The sequence below is a fragment of the Myotis daubentonii genome, chromosome X (assembly GCF_963259705.1).
Source record: "Myotis daubentonii chromosome X, mMyoDau2.1, whole genome shotgun sequence".
Classification (NCBI taxonomy): Eukaryota; Metazoa; Chordata; class Mammalia; order Chiroptera; family Vespertilionidae; genus Myotis; species Myotis daubentonii.
In genome coordinates, this window is record NC_081861.1 from 84,679,942 (window position 1) to 84,689,212 (window position 9,271).

At 47.8% G+C, this 9,271-nt stretch overlaps 1 pseudogene; it reads right to left on the bottom strand.

Moving 5' to 3' along the window:
• Positions 1-2,467: 2,467 nt before the first annotated feature.
• Positions 2,468-5,283, bottom strand: LOC132223958 (probable ATP-dependent RNA helicase DDX5; annotated as a pseudogene).
• Positions 5,284-9,271: the final 3,988 nt, after the last annotated feature.

Below are 9,271 nucleotides of genomic sequence, written 5' to 3' on the forward strand. Positions count from 1 at the left end.
GGGTATAGTATTCTTGGATTCATTCCCTTGCTTTGCATCACTTTGCATATTTCATTGCATTCCCTCCTTGTCTAGTGTGTTTGTGCTGAGAAGTCAGCTGATATTCTAATAGGAGATCCCTTGTAGGTAACTTCCTGTCTCTCTCTGGCAGCCTTTAAGATTCTTACTTTGTCATTGGTGTTTGCCAATTTAATTATGATGTGTCTTGGTGTTGGTCTTTTGGGGTTCATCTTGTTTGGCACTCTATGTGCTTCTTGGACTTGTGTAGTTTTTTTCTTGCCAGTATCAGGGAAGTTTGCTGTCATTATTTCTTCAAACAGGTTTTCTATTCCTTGCTTCTCTTCCTCTCCTTCTGGTACCCCTATTAAGCGAATGTTGTTTCATTTTGCATTGTCCCAAAACTCCCTTAGGCTCTCCTCTTGCTTTTTAAGTTTTTTTTTTTCCAGTTTCTCCTGTGTTTTTGTGTTTTTTCCTACCTTGCCTTCTAATTCGTGGATGTGGTCCTCAGCCTCTTCTAGTCTGCTGTTTAAGCCTTCCATTGTGTTTTTGTTGCAGCTATGTTGTTCTTCATTTCCTCTTGGTTCCTTTTCATGTTGGTGACATTCTCATTCAGCTCCTTATAATTCTCATTGAGTTGTGTATATTTGTCATTCAGCCGTTTGAGCATTCTTATAATCATTACTCTGAATTCTTTCTCTGATAAGTTAGTAGCCTCAATTTCATTTAACTCCCTTTCCAGTGATTTCTCCTTTTCTTTCCTTTGTGGATTGCTTTTTTGTCTTCCCATGCTTTGCTGTAATGTTTTAGTTGTAGCTCCAATTGCTTTGCTACCCAGTTTCTTTTGGGTATGGTGCTACTGGTGTGACCTCTCAGGTCTCCTGGGCTTGGTAGTCTAGTGTAGCTCCTTACTTGAGCTATTTGGGTTCTCCTGATGTAGGCCTGTGAGCTGGAAAGGTGCCACTGAGGTGTCTAGAAGTCAGCAGCCATGGGGGTGTCTCAATTTTTGCTGTATTGTGCCCTTAGTTGAAATCACACATGCCCAGCGGGGACTCACAATGGCACCCAGGAACCGTCTGTTGGGGTGGTGGGGCTCTAGAGCCCTGTGTCTGGAAAGTCGCAACTGTGGTGTCCAGAGTTCTGTAGTTATAGGGTGGGCAGACTCAGCTTTTCCTGCTGCCTCTGTGGTTGGATACACATGATCCCAGCAGCAGTTCACAGGGGCACCTGTGGTGCATTTGCCAGCAGGGTGTACTGACACACTCTGAAGGACCCTGGCACTGAAGCCACTGGATTGCAGTGTCTGTGGGCAGGTGTCCCAGAAGAGAGAATTCTGCGTTTCTACACCCCAGCAGTGCCCCCCTCTTTGTTTAAGTGCGTGTCCATTGGGGCTCACATCAGCGCCCCAGGGCTGCCAATGCACCGGATAAGCAGGCAACTGTAGTGCCCAGAGTTCTGCAGCTGTGGGGTGGGGAAACTCAGCTTTTGCTGATGCACCTGTGGTGGATAGGTGCGCATTCCCAGTGGTGGTACACAGAAGCACCCGCAGTGAGTTTGCTAGCGCAGGTGCACTGAAGCATTCTGAAGGACCTTGGAACGCTTATTCAGGGTGTCTTTGGGCAAGTATCCAGGATGGGTGAATTTAGAATTTCTACTGCCCAAGGCAGTGCGCCCCTATTAGTCAAAGATAGGACACAGCAGAGGCTCACTGTGGATATCCAAAGTGCCCTGTGGATAGATGGGCTCAGGGGGAGTGAGCAACTGTGGCAGTGAATTTGCCGGAGCGCTAAGCTCTGAGTCACTCTGAGGGGCCCTGGCGCTGAAGGGCCCTGGTGCTGAGGTTGCGCAGCTGGGTGTGTGTGGGCAGTTATCCAGGCAGAGGGAATTCAGAATTTCTACTGGGGGGCAGTGCGCCTGTGTCTGTACAAAATCACACCCAATTTTGGCTCACAGTGACTCCTAAAAGAAGTCTATGGTGTGGTGTGCCTCGGATACCTGCGTGCTGGAGATGCGGGAATGCGATGTTGGAGGTCTGCCACTGGAGAGGAGGAGGCTGCACTTACTGCTGTGGGCGCGGTGCACCTTTGGAGGTGGAGGTCCCAGGGTCTGGGAGTCTGCGGGTGGGCAGCAGGATTTTGGCTGGAGTGGCTGCTCAGTTGCGGGCAGTGTCCAAGGCCTGTCTGGGTGATGTTGTTGATGAGTTCCTAGAAGAGGCTGCTCTCCCCTTTAAGATGGCATGGATTCGGGTGCCAGAGTCTGGCAGACTGGGGAGTGTCCTCAGCGGTGGTAGTCTCTCCCTGTCTCAGAGATCCTGGTCTGCCAGCCTCTGCTGCTCCTGCGGGATTTTACTGCCCCTCCCTCACTCACACACATACCACACACATCCACACACTCTCCTTTCATCCCCTCACTCACTCACTTCCTATCCCTCAGCTCTGTCCTGCCAGCCACTATCTTTTTTTTTCTGCCTGCATTTTCTTGTACAAAAAAAACCTAAAAATTGTTTCAGGAATGTAGAGAAATATCCAACTTAAGTAGCGAAAAAGTGCACCATAATTACTGCTGCACTGCAGTTATTTCTGCATTTCCCATGTTTCGTAAATAACTACCTTGTCTGCTAACACACAATATAAACAGCAATTATGAAAAACAGACATTTACATATACTTCTAAAGTCTTATTGAGAATATCCTGTTGGCATTGGATAACCAATCACAGGTGTACCTGCAGTAGCAGGATATGCATATGCCTGTTGGTTCATACCATTGTGTATATTTGGAACATTACTTCAATATTACTGAGTGCTATCATACCCATTTTGGTAAGTCCCTGTTGGATTACCAGTCCTAATACTAGTCTGTATACCAGCAGACACAAAATTACTTCCAAAGTTCCCATTGGTGTAATTTGGAGCACTGTAAACACCATTCTGGGTCTTTGCCCCAAAATCTCTCTTAAGCAGACTAGAGTAAACTCTGTCATAATTTTCCCTGTCTCTAAAGGTATTAAATCCACCCATTTTGCCTGAAGAGTATCTGTCCCGATGGTCATCCTTCATGCCTCCTCTATCCCTGGAACAACCTGAACCTCGGTCTTCAACCAACTGAAGCAACTGGGGATTAATTGCTTGATTAGCTTCACAAAACACAGAGATAAGGTCACTCACTTGCTTTATATTATTAGGTGTAAAGAAAGCGTATGCTGTGCCTGTTTTGGTACTGCGAGCAGTTCTTCCAATTCAATGAATATAATCCTCTGAGGAGTTAGGGTAGTCATAATTGATGACAAATTTCACATCTTCCACATCTATCCCTCTGGAAGCCACATCTGTAGCAATCAGAATAGGATCTTTTCCATGTTTGAATTCATTTAGAACCCAATCATGTTCCTGTTCACTCTTGTCACCATGAATACCCATGACAGGCCACCCGTCTCTCCTCATTTTTCTAGTAAGTTCATCACATCTTCTTTTGGTTTCAATAAAGACAATGGTTTTATTCTTCTTCTCACTCATGATCTCTTCCATCAGACGAATAAGTTTTTCACCCTTTTCTACATCATGACACACATCCACAATCTGAAGAATGTTGTGGTTTTCACTCAGTTCCAGTACACCAATGTTTATATGAATACTAGAGGCCTGGTGCATGAAATTCATGCACTCAGAGGATCCCTCAGCCTGGCCTGTGCCCTCTCGCAGTCCGGGAGCCCCTGGGGGACATCCCCATGGGGAGTGGGCCTAAGCTGTCAGTTGGACATCCTTAGCGCTGCTGCGGAGGCTGGTGAGGCCCCCACCACTGCCGCTGTGCTCCTCAGCCGTGAGCCCCAGCTTCTGGCTGAGCAGTGTGGGAGCACACTGACCACCAGGGGACAGCTCCTACATTGAGGGTCTGCCCCCTGGTGGTCAGTGTGAGTCATAGGGACCTGTTGTTCAGCCGTTCAGTCGATTTGCATATTAGCCTTTTATTATATAGGACTAGAAGCCCATTGCATGAAGATTTGTGCAGTAGGCCTTCCTTCGCCTGGCTGCCGGTACCGGTTTTCCTCCAGCACCTGAGACCCAGACCTTTGGTGCAGCCACAGCAGAGAAGCCAAGCCTCGAGGCTAGGCTTTTTGCCTCCGGCTGCAGCGAGGCTTCAAGGCTAAGATTTTCTGCTGTGGCCGCAGTGAGGCTTAACTTCTCCACTGCGACCACAGGGGAGAAACCAAGCCTCTTCAGTCTTCACTCTTCACTCTGGCTGGAGCCTTCAGTTTTCGCTCTGCGCCTGTGTATGCAAATTAATGGCCATCTGTGTTGGGTTAATTTGCATAGTCATCCTGATTGGCTGGTGGGCATAGTGGAGTGACACCAATTTGCATGTTTCCCTTTTATTAGTGTAGATAGTCTTTCAGGAAATCTTCAGCAAGCTGTCTTACTTCTTTTGGCCAAGTTGCACTCCACATTAGGATTTGCCTGTCAGGTCTTATTTGATCCACGATCTTTCTTATTTGGGGTTCGAAACCCATATCAAGCATCTATCTGCTTCATCAAGGACAAGGTAGGTGGTTACTCTCAGATTTTTTTTTTTCACACTCTAAAAAGTCAATCAATCTTCCAGGTGTTGCAATACAGATTTCTACACCTCTCTCCAAATCTCGTATTTGTGGTCCCTTGGGAGCACCACCATAAATGCTAGTAGACTTCAATCAGCATGCTCTACAGTATTCAGCAACCATTTGCTGCACCTGCTGGGCCAGTTCTCAAATTGGTGCCAGCACCAAGCAAATAGGCCCATCACCTCTCTCTAGGAATGGCTGATGATTGGTGTGGACAATGGAAGGCAGCAAATAAGACAATGTTTTCCCAGATCCAGTCTGTGCTACTCCAATCATATCCAATCCACTTAGGGCAACTGGCCATCCCTGAGCTTGAATAGCAGTGGGTTCAGTAAAGTTCTGTCTTGCAATCACATCCATGATGTTTGAAGGGAAGTTTGCTTCATAAAAATTCAGAACTGGCTTTGGGCAGTTGTGTCCTCTAACTGTAATTTCCTTGCTTCTTCTGTATGTCTCTACCTCTTGCACTGTGCGCATGGCCAAATCAGGGTGCTCTTGGTAAAAATTCTTCTCAAATTTGGGCAGCTCATCAAGATTCCACTTCTTTTTAACTAGTTTCTCCCCAGGGCTTCTAAACTTCTTTCCTGATAGAGGCCCTGCCCTACTTCCTCCAAATCAAGGTGCACCAAACCGTCAATCCCGGCTGCAGTCTTGGTCACTCGAATAGCCCGACATGGTGACAATGATAGTGGTTGGTGGGGAACGAAGTGGAGAGAATCAGGTGCAATGAGTCGCTGGTGGAGGCTTTGGTGATAGCGAAGCCTTGCGGGGGTGGCAGCAGCAGAGGGACGGTGATGATAGGAACCGGAGCTGCTCACCTACAGGCTGGTGGAAATGAATGAGGTCTTTATTTTTGCATTTCTGTTATGGTATTTATTTATTTTTCTAGCTTTTAAAAAACTCTTTCTTAGACTTTCCACCTCTCTACTGAAATTACACATTTGCTGTTGCATGTTGTCTACTTTATCCATTCCTTAACATATTAATCATAGTTATTTTAAACCTACTGCCCGGACTTTCAAAAATCTGGTTCTGATCTTTGTTTTGTCTCCTCAGGTTATGATTTTTATTGTCTTTTAACATAACTTGAATTTTTGTTAAAGCCAGACATGATATATCAGATACTAGAAACTGTAGTAAATAGGCCTTTAATAAGATGGTTTACATTAATACTATTGGCCCGGTGCATGGATTCGTGCACATTGAAAGGAAATTAATTAGAAGAAATATTTTAATATTGCTATTTGCCCTTTCTCTATAATAGAAGTGTCAACCAAATTCACGATCGACAATAACAGATCAAAACACACATGTGCGATTGGCGCCAGTAAGAGCTTTATATGTATCATGCATGCATGAGTCAACTTAGGCATCTATATATATACTAGAGGCCTGGTGCACAAAAATTTGTGCACTCGGGGGGGAGAGGGGTACCTCAGCCCAGCCTGTGCCCTCTCGCAGTCTGGGACCCCTCGGGAGATGATGACTTGCTGGCTGAGGCCTGCTCCCGGGTGGCAGAGGGCAGGCCCAATCCCTAGGTGCAGCCCCTGGCTCAGAGCAGGGCCGATTGGGGAGTTGGGGCACCGCCCCCTGTCATGCACAGAGCAGGGCGGATCGGGAGGTTGTGATTCCACCCTCAGTCATGCTCAGGGTAGGGCCGATTGGGGGGTTGGGGCACCATCCCCTGTCACACTTAAGGCAGGGTCGATGGGGAGGTTGTGGTGCCACCCCTGTCATGCGCAAAGCAGGGCCAATCAGGGGGTTGGGGCGCTGCACCCTGTCACACACAGAGCCACAGGGTGATCAGGGGGTTTGGGCGCTGCCCCCTGTCATGCTGATCCCGGTGCCGGGAGGCCTCGTGGCTCCACTGATCCCAGTGCTGGGAGGCATATTACCCTTTTACTATATAGGGTAGAGGCCTGGTGCATGGGTGGGTGCCAGCTGGTTTGCCCTGAAGGGTGTCCTGTATCAGGGTGGGGGTCCCCACTGGGGTGCCTGGCCAGTCTGGGTGAGGGGATGATGGCTGTTTGCAGCTGGTCACACATCCTTCATGGTGGGGGTCCCCACTGGGGTGCCTGGGCAGTCTGGGTGAGGAGCTGAGGGCTGTTTTCAGGCTGGGGGTGACTGAAGCTCCCAACCGCTCCTTTTTTTCTTTTTCTTTTTTTATTCTGGACCAGCTTTAGCTTTGAGGCTTGGCTCCAGCTCTTAGGCCTCCGCTGCTGAAAGTAGGTTTCTGGCCTTTGCTTACAATGTTGCGATCCTGCTGGCTGAAGCCCGGCAGGTTTCTGGGGTTTTGTTTAGTTTCTATGTTTGTTACATAGTTGCTTGCAGCTCAGAGGCCTGCAGCGGCAGGCGGGGAACATTGGAGTCCTTCGTCACTGAAGCACGCAAGCCTCATGTTAGTTTCAAGCTGCCTGGCTGCCGGCCGCCATCTTGGCTGACAGTTAATTTGCATATTGCCCTGATTAGCCAATGGGAAGGGTAACGGTCATATGCCAATTACCATGTTTCTCTTTTATTAGATAGGATAGAATAAACTTGCTTAATTAGACCTGCTTTCTGATTTAACTAAACTTTTTCCAGCCCAGTGAAGCACCCCTACTTCTCTTTCAAGTAATTGTCAGCAACACAGCAGTAAATATCAACACAAAGTAGATTGTTATTGTAGATCATGCAGGAAGAACAACGGTTAAAATATTTAGCTGTAGCAGTGTTTGACTTTATTCTGTGCAGTGAGAAAACCTGAAGTCATTTTCAAGTTCCACCATTTCTTACTTCTTTTCAGTTGGGTTAAGTTTCTAAACTTTCTAAATCTCCATTTTCTGGCTAATGAAAAGAAAATAGGATTCTACCCAGTCTCCTATCTACCTACTCCAGGACTTTTGTGAGGATCAAATGAGATGAGGCACAGGAAAACACCTCACAAACATTTGATTAAAGTGTAAAATTTTTGCACCTGGCTATAAAGCACGTTGTGTTCCTGGGCTGAAGAAGCTCCAAGGAGGCTAGTCTCTACAGAGAGGAAGCGGGGCATTGCTACGTGACGTCATTACCCAGCACCTACAGTGACTGTTTCTGGGCTGGGCTGTGGGCCACATTTTGCGCCATGGGGGCCTGCAATTTGGTGGGGTGTCGCTCCGGGGTGGTTGCAAGGCCTGTGTCCCACTTGGGGGAAGCCAAGTGAAGGTTTGTCAGTGCCAGGTCTGCGGTGCCATTTCTTTGTAAATGGTCAGTGTGCGTCACAGCAGCTCCTGTGTTGAGTGTGTGCCGCCTAGTGGTCAGTGTGCATCATAGTGACTGGTTGGGCAGTTGGAGGGACACCTAGCATATTAGCTTTTTATATATATACTAGAGGCCCGGTGCACAAAAATTTGTGCACTCAGGGGTTCCCTCAGCCCAGCCTATGCCCTCTTTCAGTCTGGGATCCCTCGGAGGATGTCCACCTGCTGGCTTAGGCCTACTTCCTGAGGGATCAGACCCAAGCTGGCAGTCAGACATCACTTTGGCAGACAGGCAGCCCTTGAGGGATGTCCACTTACCAGCAGGGAGCAGACCTAAGCTGCAGTTGGACATCCTTAGTGCTGCTGAGGAGGTGGGAAAGGCTCCCACCACCACTGCTGTGCTGGCAGCTGGCAGCCTGGGTTGTGACTGAGCAGAACTCCCCATGTAGGAGTGCACTGACCACCAAGGGACAGCTACTGCATTGAGCATCTGCCCCTTGGTGGTCAGTGTGTGTGATAGTGACCAGTCATTCCCAGTTGTTCTGCTGTTAGGGTAAATTTGCATATTACCCCTTTATTATATAGGATAGAGGCCTAGTGCATGGGTGGGGGCTGGCTGGTTTGCCCTGAAGGGTGTCCCGGCTCAGTGTGGGGGTCCCGCTGGGATGCCTGGCCAGCCTGGGTGAGGGGCTGATGGCTCTTTTCAGGCTGGTCACACCCCCTTCAGGGTGGGGGTCCCCACTGGGGTGCCTGGCCAGCCTGGGTGAGGGGCTCAGGGCCATTTTCAGGCTGGCCAAGCCCCCCAGTGATGGAAGCTCCCAGCCTCTCCTTTTTTTCTATTTCTTATTTTCATTATATTATATTTTATTTTATTGCTTAAAGTATTACAAAGGGTATTACATAGGTGTCCTTGTTTTTTTCTTCCCCGCCCTTGACAATCCCATGGCCTCCCCTACCCCCCAATGTCTTATGACCGTTGGTTATGCATATTTGCATGCATACAAGTCCTTTGGTTGATCTCTTACCCCCTTCCATCCTGCCCCCTAACCCTCTCCGGCCTTCCTGCTGCAGTTTGACAATCTGTGTGAGGCAGCTCTGCCTCTGTATCTATTATTGTTCAAAAGTTTATAATGGTCTCTATTATCCATGAATGAGTGAGATCATGTGGTATTTTTCTTTCATTGACTGGCTTATTTCACTTAGCATAATGCTCTCCAGTTCCAGCCATGCCGTTGCAAATGGTAAGAATTCCTTCTCTTTTACAGCAGCATAGTATTCCATCATTTAGATGTACCACAGTTTTCTGATCCATTCATCTACTGATGGGTACTTAGGCTGTTTCCAGAGCTTAGCTATGGTAAATTGTGCTGCTATGACCATAGGGGTCCATATATACTTTCTGATAGGTATTTCTGGTTTCTTGGGATATATTCGTAGAAGTGGGATCACAGTGTCAA